The 21637-nt window shown below is 33.1% G+C and overlaps 1 pseudogene; it reads left to right on the forward strand.

The window, feature by feature from the left end:
* The first annotated feature begins 878 nt into the window (after nt 1–878).
* Nucleotides 879–3001, forward strand: LOC149231646 (putative L-type lectin-domain containing receptor kinase S.5; annotated as a pseudogene).
* The last annotated feature ends 18636 nt before the right edge of the window (nt 3002–21637 follow it).

Raw genomic sequence — 21637 nt, forward strand, 5'->3', positions numbered from 1 at the left:
TCGGAAAACATTTAAAAATATATAACTATTCTAAAATCTCTCTCGGAAAACATTAAAAAGCATATAAGTCAAGTCACTTAGCAGATACGACTAAACCAAAATGTCATTTAAAAACATGCCCTATTTAAAATATATATAGATGTAATTTCTTATCTCCTTCGGATAACATTAAAATAACAAATCGATTAAGTCATTTCAAAAGTCTAGATATAATTTATCTAAATAATCTTGAACCAAAATCTCGCATGAAAAATGACATATTAAAAAATACATAAGATGTGATTTCTCATCTTTTTCATATATAATATTAAAAACGTATAATTAAAGTTAAGTTATTAAATAAAATAATGACGGATTTATATGCGTCAATTTGCACTTAGAAAATGTTGACTAAGAATAAGTTATATCGGATTACTCAGTCAAATATATTTAATAATTTGTTTGTACAGAATATAATTTATATCAGATTACTAAGTCATATATATATATATATATATATATATATATATATCACTGAAAGTGAAGGGTAGGAGGGGTATTTAATTTCTATAAAATATAATTTGAATAAGCTAAGGGTAGGAGGGATAGTTAATTTCTATAAAATATAATATGAATTAGCTAACTAATTTAAATCTCACTGAAATTAAATCTCACTGAAAGTGAAGGGTAGTAGGAAACCCCTTGGAAATAGACAACATCTAGTTTGAAGAACACCGTGGATTTAATAAATACATAATATGTGATTTCTTTGGTCATTTTACTGCTATACCTACCACAAATTGGTCCTCTCCGCAAGCTATATACTTGACTGTTAGGAGTTTAATCTTCCATGCCATCTTTAGACTTGAGTGCTGTTGTTTACGTTTTCGTGTAACTTCATGGTAGGTGCTTGGGCTCTCCTCTTTCCAGTCCTGGCTGCCGTCTCCCTCTCAGTACAGTCCCATGGAAGTCCTGTAAATTTCTCATTCCCATCATTCAAGAGCAGCAGCGGTCAGTTGATATACATGGGAAACGCTTCGTTTTCTCCTTCATCTGGTTACATCGATCTCACTCCATCGTCAAATGTTACATCTCCGGATCCAAACTCTTCGGTGAACTGTATCGGAAGGGTTCTCTACCGTCAACCGATCACCGTCTGGCCGGCCACGTTTACGACCACCTTCACCTTCCTCATCACCAATCCCGTTGGCGACGGTCTGGCCTTCATCGTAGTCCCCAACAACAACTCCTTTCTCGCAGACAGCTTTGGAGGATTTTTGGGCTTATTCAATGGATCAACATCCGGATACACAACGAATCAGCTGGCCATTGAATTCGACAACTACAAGAACAACATGATAGATCCAGACGACAACCATGTCGGCATAGACCTAAAGAGCATCCAGTCTGACGCGACCGCCAATCTGGATGAACACGGCATCAACTTGAAGTCAGGGAGGCCTATAAGGGTTCGAATCGATTACGATGGCCGGAAGAAAAACCTGCAAATATACGCCTCCTATGCAGACGGATTGACTCCATACGCGAGCATCTTGAATCAAACAATCGATCTGTCAAACACCGTTCCCCGTTCAGCCTACGTTGGGTTCTCCGCGGCGACGGGAACTGCTTTCCAGAATCAGCACATTTTGGACTGGAGTTTCAGTTCGGTAAGCTTGCCTGAATCGTCATTGAATAGAACAAGCTTGCATGAATCGTCATTAAATAGAACAAGCTTGCCTGAATCGTCATTGAATAGAACGCGCCTCGGCAGGGCCCTGACGTTCATCCTCCTCGTCGGTTCCATTGCCATTGGAAGCGTGTTGTTGGGGTTATCGGTGTGGTTCGTCCGTAAGACTCTGAAAGGAAGAAGAGGTGCCGGGAAAATCTCAGGAGGGCTGAGCGGGGAACTAGCGATGATAGAGTACCGAACGGCAGACTCACCCTACGCCCCTCGCCGGTTCTCGTACAAATTCTGTTGGAAGCGACAAAGAACTTCAGCGACACGGAACTGCTCGGAAAGGGCGGCTTTGGAAGCGTTTACAAAGGGACCATGGAAGGCCGAGACGGGGCGCGGGCACTTATCGCAGTGAAAAGAATCTCCGCTGGGTCAAGACAGGGAGAGCGCGAATTCATGTCGGAGATCAGCACCATAGGCCGACTTCGACACAGGAACCTGGTGCGACTCCACGGGTGGTGCCACGAACGCGACGAGCTTCTGCTCGTCTACGACTACATGCCCAACGGGAGCCTCGACAGGTTCATTTTCAGGCAGCAAGGGGATCGGGATCAGCAGAGAAATCAGAATCAGCCCCCTTTGGATTGGGTTCGGAGGCATAAGATCATATGCGGGCTGGCTTCGGCGTTGCAGTACCTTCACGAAGAATGGGAGCAAAGAGTCGTCCACCGGGACGTTAAGCCCAGCAATATTATGCTCGACAGGGACTTCAATACCCGTCTGGGTGACTTCGGCCTCGCTCGGCTCATTGAACACGACGACACATCTCTGGCTGTCAGTACCAAGTTGGCGGGGACGCCTGGCTATTGGGCGCCCGAGTGCGGCTACACTGGCAGGGCCACTTCAGAGTCGGATGTTTTCAGTTTTGGTGTCTGCATGTTGGAGGTGGCCAGCGGGAGGCGGGTTACGGAGCGAAATCCGCAATTAACAGACGAGAATTTGATGGATTGGATATGGGGTCTTTACGGGCAGAGAAGAGTTATCGAGGCGGCGGATCCCAGACTGAATGGTGAATTTGATGAAGAGCAGATGAAACGAGCATTGATTCTGGGACTTGCTTGCTCACATCCGGATCACGCGCTACGCCCTTCAATCAGACAAGCCTTACAGGTCCTCATAAATCCCAATGAAGAGTTGATGCTGCTTCCTTCGTCGAGGCCAGTGGCTATCTATGTCGTTTTGCCACCCATGGCTCCACTTAATTCTCGCTCCATTGCTTCCTATTCAAATGGCGTTGGTCGCGCGTATACTTCAGACTCCACCCTCATGCGTCATGGAAGATAGAGGTAAAATTAGTCCAAAATGAATATATTATAGTGATGTGAATTTCATACAGAGAATCATCCCCGGTTTTTATAGCATCATATAGTATAAGACATGAAATTTATATGAATTCTGATTCAAATTAAAGGGTTCGTGCTATTTTCTTGCTATTTTATGATTATTTTCTGACAAGTTTGTGAATGGTTTTGCGAAGGATTAAAATTTATTTTAAAAATTAGAAATTTTAGCAAATTTTCCTAACTAAAAAATATGGGTGGGTGATATTTTAGTAAAAGTATTCAAATTTTTATTGATTTTATATAGTTTCCATAAAATTTTGGCAAATTTTAAAGTAAAATATTTTTTTTTATAAAATTTATATCAATCATTTTAAAAAAAAATAGGAATTTACTATTTTTTTAAATATGAAAAATTAACCCATCCCCTAATATTAACTCCTAAAATTTTCTTTGAAAAGATTCCCATCCATCTATATAAATCATTCCACTAATCTCCTAATAGTTCCAAATAAAAGTAAGTCAATAAAAATGGTTAGCATAGACTGTACCGACAGTAAATTGAACGAGTTAAATGTCAGGTTCCTCAAGAGTGTTGGAAATTGGAGTTATATATTTACTTCTGTTTGCGTGTGAAGGCTATCAAAATTAAATTACAGTGTTAAAGTTTGGGTTTGGAAGGAGTTTAGTATTTTTGTATTTACGCTCTATGTTGTAGAATATTGTCAAGAGCATGTTAGGATTGATGTAGATTTGAAATTCATTTTATCTTAGAGAGTAATACTAGAACAATTATATTATTACGGTTGATATGGTCTAAAGATTTATTTGTATTTTTTCAAAAAAAAATAATTATTTTTTATTAACAATTTTATTTATATCTACATAAATATATAACAATAAAAATAATAATACAAAAAACATTATTACAATAAAAATAAATACTTACCTATAATTTAAATATTAATATTAAATACTTAATAATATAATAAATAAACCGAAAGCTTAAAATAACCAGAACCACAAGATGACATGCCATTTGTATATAACAAGAACCAATTGAACGCTCTGCATCTAATCACAGGGGCCAAAACCACCCTGTATTTTTTCACTGTTTAGTCTACGTGTCCTATCCATGGCATGTTAGAGATTCTTCAATTTCAACAACAATTCTTCTATATGCGGAATAACTGAAAAGAATCATTAAATCTTAATGTCTAGGGATACGAGTTACCTCCAGCCATTGGTGATGTATTGATGCAGGCCATAGTCCACAAGCTTCTTCTTCAGCACTCCAGCTTCAAGCCAAGCAAAAGAAAAAGAACACAAAGATCTGAAGGCACTTCCAAGCTCTGCTATCTCAGCTAGATGGTGTAAAACTGAAGGGGATTAAGATGCAAGCTTGGGGACCAAACAGATGAATTTATAGCTAAGCTTCCATCAAGCTTCTGATAGCTATGTGTCAGATGTCCCACAGATCAAGGCAGAGAACTCCAGATGGGAGTAATGGACCACTTCAGTAGCTCCTAACAATAAATTTATTAGCTGTAGTTGATTTCCTTAACTTAAGGAAACTACTGCAGTTGGTTTCCATAAGTTAAGGAAAGACTGCAGTTTAAATTCCATAATTTTAGGCAGCAATTTTGCATAAACTAATGGAGCTTAACATTCTCCCACTTGGTCCATACTTCCAAACTTAATGTCTCAACTTAAAAACCATTGATAATCTGTATTAAGTAATAGATACATGAATCATGGCGATAAGTCCTCTTATGACGAGTATTATCTTCCATGTATTACTATGTATTTATTCTTATTATAATTTATGTGGCAACAATTTCTTAATGAATAAACCCTATGTTTATTCTTGGTCCTTCTTAAATGAATTTTCTCAAATCAACTTAAGGTGCACATAAATATGAGAAAAAAAAACATCACAATAATTAAGAATTTCATTAACATTGTCCATATAATGAAAAACTGCATAATGGAACCAAGTCCCATATTCAATACATGATCCTTGAATTTAAACGGTGGCATGCCCTTAGTCAAAGGATCAGTGATCATTAACTCAGTGCTGACGTGCTCAATGACCACTTTCTTTTCTTTAACACGTTCCCTTATAGCTAAATACTTAATGTCGATGTGTTTATTTCGACTCCCACTTTTTTAGCCATAAAACCAGCAGCTGAATTATCACAATATATTCTCAATGGCTTAGAGATAGAATCCATAATTCTAAGCCCAGAAATGAAATTCTTAAGCCATACACCATGTAAAGCAGCCTCAAACAGGATATACATAAGCATGTAGTCTTTGGTCCCTTGAAGGTACCTCATTACTTTCTTTGCAGCTCTCCAGTGGTCTAAACCTGGATCACTCTGACATCGTCCCAACATTCCCAACGAGAGCTACACTTGGTGAACAATCCTTCATCTGAAATCTCTCTAAAATTTTATTAATATATGTTTCCTGTGACAGACCCAAGATGCCTCGAAATCTGTCTCTATGGATCTTAATGCCAATGACATAAGATGCCTCACCTATATCCTTCATATCAAAACTTTTAGAGAGGAATTGTCTCACCTGATGTAGCAAACCCTTATCATTGGTTGCTAGCAAAAAGGTCATCCACATATAAAACAAGAAAACAAATTTTACTCCCACTAACCTTCAGGTATATACATTGATCCATAATGTTTTCTACAAAACCAAAAGAAGAAATTACATTATGGAATTTCAAATACCATTGGCAGGATGCTTGTTTTAAACCATATAATGACTTCTTGAGCTTGCAAACCAATTGCTCACCATGACTAGAGGGGAATCAATGAAGATGTGTTATTAATGAAGAAGTGTTGTCAATTATTAATGACGAAGTGTTATTAATGAAGAAGTGTTAATAACCATCGTCTTTTAGTGCCAGTGTGAACATGCATTGAATCATATGTGACATTGTTTTGTAAATTAATGCAGTAAAGACCATTAGACAAAATACCATTCCCAACATAATCAGATTTATAGAATAGACTGAAAGATTCTTTTCTGAAAAGTTTAAGGAATATCCAAAAGGTACAAGCCTTGAAACTGAGATCAATTTTCTAGAAAAACTTGGAACATAAAAAGTCTTTTCTAACTCCAAAACAAACCACTACTTAAAGCTAAACAACATGTTCCTATAGCTTCCACATGCGAGCCCATCTTGTTTCCTGATAAGATGCTTTGTTCACTTCCTACTGGCTTCCTTAGGTTTTGCAAACCTTTGCAAGGAATTCGAAATGTGAATTGTTGATCCAGAATCAATCCACAATGTGTTAATATTAACATTAACCATATCAAATTCATAACAAACAAACGAGATTACTTCCTCAAGTTCGGGAATGTCAGAACGAATTTCAGATAAATTTGCAGGTTGTACTACTGCATCAAAATAAAGAATCACATGCTTATGTTGAGGCTTAATAAACTTTCATGTTCTACCAATGTAAAACATAGTAAAAAGAATTGAATCAAATGACATGAAAATTGCCTGTGGGCTAAATTTTCAATTCAAATAGATTCAATAAAACTTTATGAACTTTCATGTTTTACCAATGTAAGAATTGAATCAAATGACATGAAAATTGCCTGTGGGCTAAATTTTCAATTCAAGCAGATTCAATAAAATTTTATGAACTTTCACGTTTTACCAATGTAAAACATGCTAAAAAGAATTGAATCAAATGACATGAAAATTGCCTGTGGGCTAAATTTTCAATTCAAGCAGATTCAATAAAACTTTATGAACTTTCACGTTTTACCAATGTAAAACATGCTAAAAAGAATTGAATCAAATGACATGAAAATTGCCTGTGGGCTAAATTTTCAATTCAAGCAGATTCAATAAAACTTTATGAACTTTCATGTTTTACCAATGTAAGAATTGAATCAAATGACATGAAAATTGCCTGTGGGCTAAATTTTCAATTCAAGCAGATTCAATAAAACTTTATGAACTTTCACGTTTTACCAATGTAAAACATGCTAAAAAGAATTGAATCAAATGACATGAAAATTCCCTGTGGGCTAAATTTTCAATTCAAGCAGATTCAATAAAACTTTATGAACTTTCATGTTTTACCAATGTAAGAATTGGAAAAAAAAGAATTGAATCAAATGACATGAAAACTGCCTGTGGGCTAAATTTTCAATTCAAAGAGACTCAATAAAACTTTATGAACTTTCATGTTTTACCAATGTAAATCATGCAAAAAAGAATTGAATCAAATGACATGAAAATTGCCTGTGGGCTAAATTTTCAATTCAAACAGACTCAATAAAACTTTATGAACTTTCATGTTTTACCAATGTAAATCATGCAAAAAAGAATTGAATCAAATGACATGAAAATTGCCTGTGGGCTAAATTTTCAATTCAAACAGACTCAATAAAACTTTATGAACTTTCATGTTTTACCAATGTAAAACATGCAAAAAAGAATTGAATCAAATGACATGAAAATTGCCTGTGGGCTAAATTTTCAATTCAAACAGACTCAATAAAACTTTATGAACTTTTATGTTTTACCAATGTAAAACATGCTAAAAAGAATTGAATCAAATGACATGAAAATTGCCTGTGGGCTAAATTTTCAATTCAAACAGACTCAATAAAACTTTATGATAAAACTTATTAATTCATAACTCCTCTGGGTATGTTATGAAATTTTATCCTAATTAATTACATAAATATAATAAAGATTCTTGTGGGATAAAATTTATTATATTCAGTGTAATTAATTACAATTTAATGTCTAAATAAACTTTATGTGATCTTATCAAACAAAATATATAATTTTATTTAATTAAAGATGCTGTGTCTATTCTCTAATTAATTAAAATTATATGGATCACTAGACATTATTTTGCTGCATAAACAAAACTTAACCAGAGAGAAAAACAATGTTTACTGAAGGGAGTAAGTCAAAATGACATTTTAATAAACTCCATATAACTGTAATAATTTTTACAGCAAAAATCAAAATCAAGGTTAAAGCAGTGAGCATTACCGAAAATGACTACAAATTTGATTGTTCAATTAACCCGGAGATTGACTGAAGCAGCGTTGATCTACTTTGCACTTGCATAGCAAATGCAGTTCGAAGGCCAGCTGGCTTGACTTCAGGCTCCGTCTTTAAGTTTATAAAACAACAAAAATTGACCAGCAAACAAGCTATTTTGCTCACAAGATAAATAAAATTTACATTCCTTAGTCTAACTGTCCCATAATTTACTTAAGACCAATTCTTAAATTAATTACAAAATGGGCTATAAAAAGTTATAATGACTCATATCAATAACCTTTCTTAACTCCCTCTACTTTTAATACAACTGCATGATATGGTATATCATGATCCTTAAAAAGACAACTCGGCATCTACAAGGCCTTGCCTAAACAGTGTGAGATTCAACCGAGCTTGTAGCTTCAAAGTAATGTCATGCTTTTGAACACACAGGTTTGTTGTTTAAACTTTCAACGTGTATGGTTTACATATTTTCCTACTCAACAACGATTCCCCTCATTTTATGAATAACAAATAACCCCGAGAATTATTATTGTGAGAACTGGATTTTCTGTTAATAGTAGTGGCAGTCGTTGTAGTAGTTTTCCGAGAGATTCTCAAGAAGATAAATTCTAATATGTGTAGATTAAATTCCAGGGCTTAAATTATTTAATCGAATTAATATACCATATCATGATATACCATATATTATTAATCGAATTAAATAATGAACAAAAGATATATCGAATTAAATGTTTTTAACACATTTGCCAAGGGATAGTGAGGTTGACCACCGAGGGCTTTATTTGACACCTTAAAGACATCCCCGGCACTCACAGGTACAACGTTGAATTATGGCTCCTCCATATATGAGTAAGGTTCGTCAGAATTTTAACTCGGATTCGGACCCTACAACGATGGTGAACTTCCATAGGAAGGGTAATTGTTATGCTTAATAGGCCATGCCCAGAAATAAGAATTCATTTCTTGGCCAACACACAGCAAGGCAGAGGTAAAAGGGCTCCAATACCAAATGTTAGAGATTCTTCATATCAAAACTTTTAGAGAGGAATTGTCTCTAACATTTGGTATCGGAGCCCTTTTACCTCTGCCTTGCTGTGTGTTGGCCAAGAAACGAATTCTTATTTCTGGGCATGGCCTATTAAGCATAACAATTACCCTTCCTATGGAAGTTCACCATCGTTGTAGGGGTCCGAATCCGAGTTAAAATTCTGACGAACCTTACTCATATATGGAGGAGCCATAATTCAACGTTGTACCTGTGAGTGCCGGGGATGTCTTTAAGGTGTCAAATAAAGCCCTCGGTGGTCAACCTCACTATCCCTTGGCAAATGTGTTAAAAACATTTTTAATGCCCTCCCAGTTCTTCACTGTCCCATGCCATAAGCTCGCGCTGCTTACTACTTCGAAGCTCAGGTCTCTACTGGTCAAGGGAACCCCAGCCAATCCTCTCAGGGAAAAGGTTATGGCTTCTCTAATACTACCCACACTCGTCTCTTACGCGCTTCGACATCCTGTCCTCTGCTGTCCCGCCTCTAAATCAGTGTCCAGGGCCATTCTTTTCACAGGGGGTTCACATTCAAAGCACTATGGTCCCTAAAGTCTTTGACCTGTGAAATGCATCGCATTGTGTTGGGTCTAATGTGTTTGCATGCCTCTGTTTTTCCCTGTCAGTGATCTAATAATGATCTATAATGACGTTCAACGAACTTTTCATCGAAGTCCCCATTTAGTTTGTCGGCTGAACAGAGACAAACAGTCATGTTTAAAAGAGTGCGGATCAAAGGACCATCCTTGATCCTGCACATTGCCTGCATTGTTGTACCCTTGGTTTATATTATGACGGTTCGACAGCCGTCAGGAATGGTGGTCAAATTTGGGAGCTAGGAATTCATCGAGACATGGGTTCTGCGTTAGGTCTACAGAGGTTTCGGACTCGGGATCGGTAGATTCTCCCATGATGCAGGCAATGCAAAATAAGGTAAATTTGTCAAGGCCTTTTTTTTGTTCATTATCTAATCGAATTAATCGATTTAAAAGAATATATTATAATATTATTTAATTCGATTAGATTAAATAATATATGGTATATCATGATATGGTATATTAATTCGATTAAATAATTTAAGCCCTGGAATTTAATTATTATTTATACCATGATCATGATATATCTTTTGTTTATTATTTAATTCGATTAATAATATATGGTATATCATGATATGGTATATTATTAATCGAATTAAATAATGAACAAAAGATATATCATGATCATGGTATAAATAATAATTAAATTCCAGGGCTTAAATTATTTAATCGAATTAATATACCATATCATGATATACCATATATTATTTAATCGAATTAAATAATGAACAAAAGATATATCATGATCATGGTATAAATAATAATTAAATTCCAGGGCTTAAATTTTCAATTCAAGCAGATTCAATAAAACTTTATGAACTTTCACGTTTTACCAATGTAAAACATGCTAAAAAGAATTGAATCATATGTGACATTGTTTTGTAAATTAATGCAGTAAAGACCATTAGACAAAATACCATTCCCAACATAATCAGATTTATAGAATAGACTGAAAGATTCTTTTCTGAAAAGTTTAAGGAATATCCAAACTCTCGTCGGGAATGTCAGAACGAATTTCAGAGAAATTTGCAGGTTGTACTACTGCATCAAAATAAAGAATCACATGCTTATGTTGAGGCTTAATAAACTTTCATGTTTTACCAATGTAAAACATGGTAAAAAGAATTGAATCAAATGACATGAAAATTCACTGTGGGCTAAATTTTCAATTCAAGCAGATTCAATAAAACTTTATGAACTTTCACGTTTTACCAATGTAAAACATGCTAGGCAGACAAAATCGAAGAGTAGAAATTTGATGGGTAGGGGCAGAAAGTGGCTACCTATAAGCAAACTTGAAAATCGAAAACTTAGAGGGGGACAAAATATCAGGACACAAAAAACCATTAACTCGTGAACAACTGGCACGTTTTCCAGTGCGCGACGGAGAAGAAATTAATATAAGATTAGTTGGCACATTTTCCATAAACGTAAACTGTCACAGTACTTAGAAAATTGGGGCCGCTACCGTCTAGCCTCGAAATATGGAGCAAGCATACGATGGCGTGCTGACATCACCAATTATCAAAACTCAAAACGTAAAGTTAACTTAAAAAAGCTTTGTACGGCATAAAACCGATACTAGATGTCACTTGCAGTTACATAAAAACCTAAAACCTTAATCTATTAGCATAAAAAAAATCTTATTCAACATTATTTGAAAAATTAGATCTACCTCGCTATTACTAATCAACCCATTATAGATGTGAGAAGTCATCGATAGCTTTTCAAAGGCACGAACATCCTCACCATGCTCACCAGTATGGGTTAAATTTGACGGGTAAGCTTACTTGGAGAATTTTTTTTTTACGACTGTTTTATTTGTAAATGGCCTTTTATATGAATTTTAATATTTATTTTTATCTGTTGTAATATTTTTCTTATAAAAACATAATCCATAAAAATTTATCTTTTTTTATTTCTTACTGGTATTAGTTCGTTCAATAAAAATTTATCGTTTTTTAGTTTTTTACTATTAGTCCGTTAATATTTTTTCCAGAAGAAAAAGCTGAATAGCACTTCTATTATATATCAAATGTTCCATATACATATATAAAGGCTATATCCCCGGAATAATGTCCAAAAACAGCAAGTGTTTGCAGAATTACATCCTTAATAAAATAAGATGATATGAGAATTGTCTATAGAACTGTTCAAAACATGGAGAATATACCTGTATAAGAGTATTGTTACCTGACCTTATTTATGACCTCATTCCAAAATAAAGGAACCAGATGCATACCAGATTTTGTCCTTTTAAATGCCTGGCATAGAAAAAGGCTGAATGGCGAATGTAACATGATCAAGTTATCTAAGAAGGGCATACTGTCTTCAGATGATAATTGGCAACTATGTATCTCTATTAGTCCATTAATATAGCGCAAACGTAAGATGCATTTTAAGGACTAAAATAAATTAATAGATTTTTAAGTAACTAAATTGGGAATTGGCTTGATAAATAAAATGTATTTCTAAGGAAAAAAATAGTTTTTCATTAATAAGAAAGTTTATTATATCTATATAATCCAAATTTCCCACAGAGCTTAAATCTGTTGACCAGATTTCAACAGATCATCATAATTTATATGCATGTTTTGGATAACCCGCATTCCAAATATCTGTAATCTCAATTTTTTTAGTGAATATTTAAACCCATCATCAAGGGCATAAACAATTTTGAAAAAAGTAGAGTAGCAGTGGATTTTTGACTAGTGTATTGTAAAATGGTGATTGCAAAAAGGAAAAAATGGGTGTTTTTTTTCCTTTGTCTTTTGAAGACTCAACATAGTGTATATGAATATTTTTGGACAATTTTCTTATGAAATATTAGGAATCACAACGTTTAGATTTCACAAAAGGAAGAGAAGGTGTTATTTTTTCCCGTGACTTGTGAGAGTGTCTAGGCTTAGATTCCCCAAAGATTGGTCATACTTAAGGGTCAGCTTGGACCAGGAAGAAATAGGTGACACTAATTGGAAACATCATAATATCGAGGTAATTCCCCAATGATCGTTGGTCATACTTAAGGGTCAGCTTGACTAGGAAGAAACCGGTGACACAAATTGGAAACACGATAATATCGATACCGCTGTGATGAACACAATACAAAACTAGGAAAAATAAATAAATAATTTGCACAAAGTTAATGATTTGGGTAACTATGTTCCTCATATTTTTTATAAGTTCCTTAGAAAAAAGAAGCACCGTGCCTGATATCTATTTGAGTACATTTATGCCGGGTTAAAGGAAAAAGTGAAATAAACCTTTGATCCAAATAACACAAACTCTGAGATTCATTTTTGAGTATATAAGAAAAATATAAATATATCTATCAGAAACAAATATATAGAATACAAAATGCCAAAATCAAACATCAAATTGGATCAATTAAATAGTCACAAAATCATCGATTTCATAATTTTACTGCCAACCAATCAATTCCATTTAAAACTACAATAACACTGGTTTTTCAAGCAAATCCATCAACATCAAAAACCTTTGGGTTTGTATTTTGATGATTGCCAACAATGAATTAATTGAAGATCAAAACTGGAAGTCTGTGAAAAAAGGGTCGAACCTCCCCCTTTGAGTTTGCTCGACCAAATTATCCCAAACCAGCATGCATTTCTGCGCCATATTTATAATATACATTTTAGATCCTCCATTGGCCACCAACACAGTGGCCCAACAACCTAGAAACTGCAACAACCTCAACCATTTTCTCACAGAAAAATTCATCTGCGTTTATCTCAAATCTAAATCTCTTCTACTGCAACTTCTAAGAATATAAAACTCAAAACAGACCCTGAACCCTACCTTCCCTTCGCCTTTCTTGACCGACCCCTGGCCGATTTGAAATTTGGGTCTCCTTGCTATTCAAAAAGGGCAATCAATAGGGCTCTTAGAGCTATAGGACAAGCACATGGTCTGAAGGCTCAACGATGAATCAAACCATTGGATTATCCATCACATTGGTCAGTCGGAGAAGCTCATGCAACCTCCACAACTTGCCACATACAGCGTTAATCCCTATTCCCTGCGCGACCTTATTATCGTAGAATCAACCAAGTAATCTAAGGCACACAACTATGTCAACTACCCTCCCATCAGCCTGTGTCATCGGCACGTATATATAAATTGAAACTTTTAATTTTTTTATATGCCCTCATTTTGACGATTTCATAAAAAAAATTAGCAAGTTAAGAATTATGTGTTTATTTTGCAATAAACCGTATTTTACGGCTAAAAAGGCAAAAAAAAAAAAAAAAAAAAAACGCCTCAATTTTAAAGCCTGCTCACCAGCATATCAACTACAACAACCTAAGTACAAATACAACCTTGGGTGGATCGTGACAAATACCACTTGTCTCGATCGTTGAGAGCCTTACGTCACGAATTGCTCTATTAATTCTCATTTTATCCACGTATTTATTAATCTTTATACATGGTCCAGATCACTGGAAAGCTCGGCTTTAACTTACTTTAACAATTAATGTAGGTTATCGAGGTCCAGGAAGCTCGGCTAATTATATAATCTTTAAGATTAAAAAATATTGAGTAGTTTAATTAATAAATAAAATGATTTTTTTTTTGGAAATTTGGCCATATAATTTTAGCTGGAATTATGATTTGAGCAAAATTGACTATTTTGTCTATTAATTAGTGTACTTAAAAATATATTATTAGTATTCATTGTTTTATAACGAGGATGATGATGATGATTAACATCCACTAAGACCAATATGATCTATTGGATTAATAGAAAAAAAGTAACATCTTATTTCTATGCTCTATGAAAAGTTACATAAGTGTTATGATATTACCATAGTTTTGTTTCCTTAACAAGTCAAGAAAGTTGGTAGTGTGAAATATATTTGAAAAATAGAATGGATTTCACTATAAGCTTGGTAATCTAAGAGAAAAAAAAAATCATCTTCAACCTGCTTAGTATCACAAGGTGACAAAATCTTTCTTCCCATGGCCTTTTGGGAATAGATCAACGTCCATTTTCACTATGAAGCTCATGAGAATTAGTTCTTATCTTAAAAATGCTCATTTTCTTCCTAACACTAGTCAATATAGATAAATAGTTTTAGTTTTCAAGATTAGGGTTGATCATCTCCTTACAATATTTTAGTTTCATTTTTCCTCTAACTCTTTATTGCTGCATAATTTCTCCTTAAATTGAAATGTAACAATACTTTTAATATTATACTTATTTTGCAAGATGATCTCTTCCTTTATCCCCCAATGCTCTAGCTAAGATTGGGCATCCTTATCCTATCATGAGGTTTTCACTAGAGTTAGAAGCATTTTAGGAAACATGTTGGCTTCCTGTTGTATAACTTCTTCTTATACATGATATACCTAGTCATAGCCATGGTTTAAATAGGGGAAAGGTTAGCTTTAGACATGAGGATAAGGTAGGGAATATATCGTTTAATCTTGAGGTTGTAGGTTATAAAATTCTTTTGAATCTACTCAGTCTTCCTCCATGATTATCTTGATATACTCTAATCCAAAACCTCACATCCATATAAAATAATAGGCATGATAAGAGTCTTAGAGAGGAACTTATTTTTATCCCATATTAAAATATTTGTTGACATACAATTGTCTCCATGTCCATAGTAAGCTTTCCATCCTCCAGTTATACTTTTCTCAATGCTATAATTCCAATTGAGCTAATGATGGATATTGATTCTCTATGAAGGAACTTCCTCCAAGTAGCCATTATCACAAATGAAACTACCATAGGTAATTTTTTGATTTAATTTTCACGACTTTAGTCTTGTTAGTGTTAACAATCATACCCATCTTGGAGCAAAAATCTTGGAGGATTCTTAGTTTCTTGACAAGATCATCATGGCTCCTTGCCAAAAGAACAATATCATCAACATAAACGAGAAGAGTCATGATGATACCAGTGAGCATGAGGCCAAGACATCATGCATATTTTAAACACTCTTGAAGCTTATCAACATAAATGCCAAAAAGTGTAGGAGATAAGGGACACCCTTGCTTGACTCTGATATTGAAATTAATTTATGACCAATCCTCAACGGTCTTAAAATTTGGCAATAACATTCTTATATATTCTTGTCACAATAACCCTCAACTTGAGAGGAACCATTAGCTTCTCCAACATCTTCCATTGCTTTGTGCTAGGAACAATGTCAAAAGCTTTTCTAAAATCCACAAAACAACAGAATAGGCTAGTCTTATTATTGCAACATAACTTTGCAATGATCTAGAGAGTAACAACATGGTCAACAATTGAATGATGTCTCCTAAACCCAACTTTTCCTTTAGCTCTTTTTCTATGGCTTTCAGACCATAATATTTTTTTCCAAAATAAGTGAGTACAACTTGGCTAAAATGTGGTCAATCATAATAGTTATGTAATTAGAGGGGAATGATTTTATCCCCACTTTTAAAGATAGGCATAATAAGATTCTTTGTCCAACTTGCTTCACTACCAAATTGAGGAGCTTGTGTATGTGACGGATGTATGTGAGGGATGAGGATAGACTCTCCCATTTTAAAAATTCAAGTTTGATAGCCTTCAATATCCTTAGTTTTCCCATTAGTGAGATTCTTAATCCCAAATTCAATGTCTTCCAAATAAAATATATCATCCTCTATAGAAGCATTCAAAATAGTGTCCTTGGAATTAGAGAACTCATAAAAAAATTTAAACTATATATTTCAATTTTCTAAAGAAAACTAATTAGTTTCTTTAGTCCTACCAATTATAATATTCTTCCAAATTTTTTGGGATCAACTTTATAAAGGTGTAATAGTTGCTATATTTTCCTATTAAAAGGAAAATACTGGATTTTTACAAAGATATGCATGTCAATATTGGAAAGATGATGTCATATTTTAGAGTTTTTTATTACATATAAATACATTTTCAAGATTTAATAAAAACCAATATTTTTCATCATCAAAATTTAATGAAAATTGTAATTATATATATTAAATTACTTACCTTTTATAAATAACGGTATGTGATTATTTATTTATTTTACTAACAAATTTTCTTAATCACATAACTAATCTCCAACTCTAAAATTTGAATTTCCCTAAACCTATTTCTATAATTCTCTTTCTTACTTACATCCATATAGAAATTATATAATTTATAAATTAAATTAGAAAAAATTAATTGAATTAAAAGTTAAATTATGGAGAACAACCACAATTTTTGTTTTTTAGTTTTTTATTTTAAATTTAATTACTTTTGAATATTGTTTTCTTTATTTTTTATTATATTTGGAATAAAGTCAACTAAAAATCTACCTAAGCAAACCAAAAAAATGGCCTTGCTCAAATACAATTAAAAGGTTTGGGTTTGGCATGAGTGTTTGACTTCTTACAGAGTTGAATGTTTCTCTTTGGCGGCATATTTGAGTTTTATGTTTTCATTTTTTAATTTTCTTCGTAAATTAGTAAAAGATGATATTTATATTTTTTAAACGTTAATAATCCAATTACTATACAGAAGTGATGTATTATCTCAAAAACAAAAAATATCTTTCAATAATATATAATTTAATCATAATTTTATTAATAATAATAATAAATTAAATTACTATTATTATATGATAATGATTACAAATTTTTTTCCCATATTACTTATAAATTTTCAAAATTTTAAGAAATTAATTTGTTTTTTTCTATCATCCTTAGTTATCTTCTAATTACGAATAATCATATCAAATGGACAACATTAATAAATATTTTTATTAAAGAAATTAATAATATTAATAAATAATCATTAAAATATAGTGAAATAATTTTTATTTTTATTTATTTATATATATGTTTTTTTAATATTTATAAATTATTGTTAAAATATATTATTTTAATTTTGGATTATTCCTAACACTTAGTTTTCAACCGAATATATTCTATTTAATAAGTCAAATTATATAATGTAAATTAACTATTACCATATAAATTGATATTATTAAATTATTATTTTATAATATGGAAATTTAAGAACTAATTATCACATAGCAACTAGTTTTTAACTAAATTTTGAATTATTAAACAAATAATCCTTTACCCCTATTTCTTAAAATAATATTTTCAACGGCTAACTCTCGGCAATGATGCATCCATGCTAATGATGCATCCATGCTATTTATTCCTTTAGATTAATTGATTTCTCACCTTACCTGGAAGATAAACCACATTAGTTGATTCGTCAACCAAATCTTAACAAGATGATTAATCCTAAAAACTTATATCTACCATATAAAAACAAAAATCTTAAATCTAACCAGTTTCAAAACCTTAAAAAATTGATTTGATTTTTAATGTTAAAATTTATAACTTCATGATATCTTCAGCTTTACTGATTTGTTTATCTATATTTTCTAAAAGGTATGGAATGCTTCCATAACTTTCGAAGATCTAATATGAATTTGCTTTCATAATTTTTAAGATCTAACATGAATTATATTTCAATTTTATTTTTTAATAAATATTTTCGAAAGTAAAGCCATATAAAATTATTATGAATCTGGTTCGAAATCTAATGGTAAGAAATTTGTCGACGGAGATGTTATTTTTTTTCGAGGAGACCAACCAAATTCACATGATATTTTTTTTTTGTTGTCTATTGATAATTATCGTGCTTATATCTCGTGTGGATCATTCTTAGCAATTCATTTTGAATTAAAACAACACATCCTCAGAACAATTAAGAAAAAAAAAACATAGAACATATCACACAGATAACTTTGCAGTTTAACAAAATTCCATACTGAATATCATCCTGGGCTTTTATGGATCATATCGTAAAAGACATGAAATTTATTTGATCTATCTCAAATTAAGGGCTCAAAGCTGTTCTCATTGCGGTGGACTTAGGGCATTCCATTAATCTGTTAATGATTCCAAACAGGACGCAAGCCAATAAGAATGAGTAGCATATGATGCAGAGCATCGACCCTAACTCAAGAGGAGGCATATGATGCTTCCAGAAGAAGAGGCGTGGCAGCCAAGGAGTACACGAATGTTTATTAATTTTGAATCTAAATTTTAATATTAAGACGCCTCCAGAAGGCGATTAGCTGGCAAGAGAAAGGCCTCAGGCCCTGAGCGGTCACATATGTAATCTCTATTTTTGTCTCGAATATATATATATATATATATATATATATCGCGTGTATGCTCGAATTTTGTTCTTTCTGGGTTTGCTTGCGAGCTGTGTTTTATTCGTCGTAGGCATGGTGTTTAATATCGTGTCCAAATCGTGTGGGCTAAATGTGTTCTCAGGAAGAGAGGGGGCCGCGAAGCTTCATAGGTTGTTGCATGTGTGGAGGAACCTGTTGGTTGTTGTGGTAGGGAACCAATTTGACTAGCGCTGGGATCAAGTCAAATCAACCAGCGTAAATCAGGACCAACTGCGAGGAAAAAATGAAAACCCGACGCCGAGATCAACGCCGGCGCGTTCGGAATTACGTTTTGGTTTGACGTGAGATTCATCGCTGCAAAAACAAGAGGTTTCGTGGGCCGTAACCCATAGACTCTCGGATTCCGGGGTTAAATTTGACGGGTGACCCTACCCGTCAAGTAAGGAATTTTTTTATGACGTATTTATTTTTAAACTATTTATTATATGATTTTTAAAATTTATTTGTACAAGTTTCTTTTAATTTCAAATTGTATTCATAATTGTTCAAATTTTCAGTTTTTTGTTGTACTATTTGGCTCAAGTCTCATTGCTACACTTTGTTTTCTGCAAATTTTGCAGATTGTTCAAATGTTCCGAGTCTGTTTTGTTTAAAATGGAAATAGTGATAAAATAGATGGGAAATATATATAGAAACAACAAAATATAATATTATGAAGTGAAAAAATATATATTCATAATTACTTTCACATAAAAATAATCAATGTTAATATTGTTGCAACAAATTTGACAAAAATATGTGATTGATTGGAAACTGAGACAGAAAAAGAAAACACAGAGAAATTTAGACACATTTCCATTATGCCTTTAAAGAGTTTTTATTACTGTTTCAAAAGTTCCAAAATCAGATTACTGAAAATTAAAGGCAACATATAAGCCCTTTTAAGTTTTGCACCAACTTTATTTTGTTTTCAATTCTTTCTATATTCCTATTTTTTCACTAAAATGTTGCTAAGAATATAATTGAAATTTTTAATTTTGTTTCATTTTGAAGATTGATATTTGAGACATTGTACAGATAGTTTAGAGTCTTGAAGTCATGCTCTAACACAGAAAATCATAACTGCAAAATCTTTGGTAACTCTCTATGATTTTCAATAAATGAGAATTTAAAAAATAAATCTGCGCTGTTCTAACACAGAAAATCATAACTGCAAAATCTTTAGTAACTCTGTATGATTTTCAATAAGTGAGAATTAAAAAAAAAATTGTAATGAACAGAACATTTTAGAAAAATTAATTTGTTAGTAATTTTTAAGGATAGTAACCAATTTTTTTGGAAAAGAAGAAAAAATAGCTTTTGTTTGTAAATTTGAAGAATAGAACATCTTTTTTTTCAGAAGGGCAAAAATTAGCAGAAAGGTGAACACCGTTTAAATTTTTCTCGTTTTTATGGTAAATTAAAAAAAAATACTAGCTAATCTTTATGGAAAAATGGAAAAAAATGACCAAAATGGTGAGTATAACCTATTAAACAAACTTTGGGGAAAAATTGGAAAAAAATAGCTAAACCGTAAATATTGGTTCTTAAATTGTTAATTGGCTATATCAAGAGTCAATAAAACAATCAGATACTAAATTAGAAGAATATTAGCCATTTTTTCAAGATACTAAATTAGAAGAATATTAGCCATTTTTCCAAGAGAAGTGAATATGACCGCCAAATTTTTTCATGGCTTGAAAGATCAAAAGCTGAGGGCAGATGTTCTGAAAAGCTAAACAGGATTTCAGCAGCTCACGGACTCTGGACGCATAATCTATTTTAAGCTTTAGCTTTCAAGTTGTAAATATTAGATGGAATGGAAGATGCCAAAAGCACCCTACATTGAACCGTCTTCATCACTACTGTGCCACTTACCCTCTTTAAGCTATGAATGTAACTCTAGATGTGCCGTGGCCCACACATCAACCTAAACAAATGGCAATATCTCCGAATATGTATGCCTATATTGAATATAATAAAAATATACGGCTTTTTTTCGCCCTGACAAAAAAACTATGAATGTAACTCAACTTTGTCTGCGAAGTCCATTAATTCCATGAAACTTATCATATCTTTTAGATTTTAACCAGAATCAGAACATATATATGTCATTGTGACTTTTGGACGCTGGCTTCCTCAGGGAACCAATTGGCTCATGGATTTTTCCTTTTGTCATGTTTTTTATACTTTTCCTTTTATCATGAAATGGGAAGTACTGGTTTACTGGTAGAAAATGTTTTGCATAGTTTTCAAGTTTAATTTTGTAATATAAATTGAAATTTTCCACCCACAAATCAGCCTAGGTTAAAATAATGTTTACCATTTCATGTCAATTTGTTTTACTTGTGCACGCATAAAAGATGGACTCAAACTACCAGTAATGTCCAGAACTTTCTCAGATAAACACAAACAGCATCCCAACAACTCCAACCAATGGAGGCATTTCTGTTTCGAAAATCAAAAGAGGCATCTAGTCATACTCCAACGATTGAATAATTAGATTGTAAATTATAACAAACCTAGCTTCTAGTTTAAAGCGGCTGTAGATTTGAAGATTTGAAGTTGAATCTTTGCAACATGCAATCCACAGGGCAAACAAAAAAGGAGTAAATGAATGTTTCTGGTCATATTGTATGAATAGGACGTAAATGTCTGTCACATGGTGGTCACTTCTACAATGGCAATGGTTTGTTATTATACCCAGAATTCTATAGAAAGAGCCGTAGCAAACTTCCAATACATA

Source organism: Pinus tabuliformis, chromosome J (assembly GCF_031772625.1).
Source record: "Pinus tabuliformis cultivar Carrire ecotype Pingquan chromosome J, CPIR1, whole genome shotgun sequence".
NCBI classification, from domain to species: domain Eukaryota; kingdom Viridiplantae; phylum Streptophyta; class Pinopsida; order Pinales; family Pinaceae; genus Pinus; species Pinus tabuliformis.